Source organism: Aedes albopictus, chromosome 3 (assembly GCF_035046485.1).
Source record: "Aedes albopictus strain Foshan chromosome 3, AalbF5, whole genome shotgun sequence".
Classification (NCBI taxonomy): domain Eukaryota; kingdom Metazoa; phylum Arthropoda; class Insecta; order Diptera; family Culicidae; genus Aedes; species Aedes albopictus.
Window position 1 is genome coordinate 202,113,907 of NC_085138.1, and position 418 is coordinate 202,114,324.

Here is a 418-nt window from a genome sequence, read left to right on the forward strand (position 1 = left end):
ATTTCGAATTTTAATAGTCCTGTTCACCGACGCAGATTGAACTTGCTCGAAATTGATGCATCTTGCTCTTACCCATTTGTCATCAAACGGGTAAGAGCGGGATGCAGCAACTTCGAGCAGTTCAACGTACGTCGTTGAACAGGACTAATATTGATCATGGCAAAGAACATTTGCGTTTTCGATCCTATAAAAAACAGAAACAGCCAAAATGAAACAAGAATCATCGATCAGGCCCAGACAACTGAAGACAAGCTGCGTCCATTAGTATGGGATTGTTTGCGGTCTTCGAAGGAAAGTTTCATAAATGATTTTCCTCCAAGAAGCGTTGATCGATTTGAATTAAGGAGACAAAGTGTAACTTTTCCCATAGAAAATCCGATGCAAACTTTGAACCGCTTGCGCTAAATTATAGTTTCAC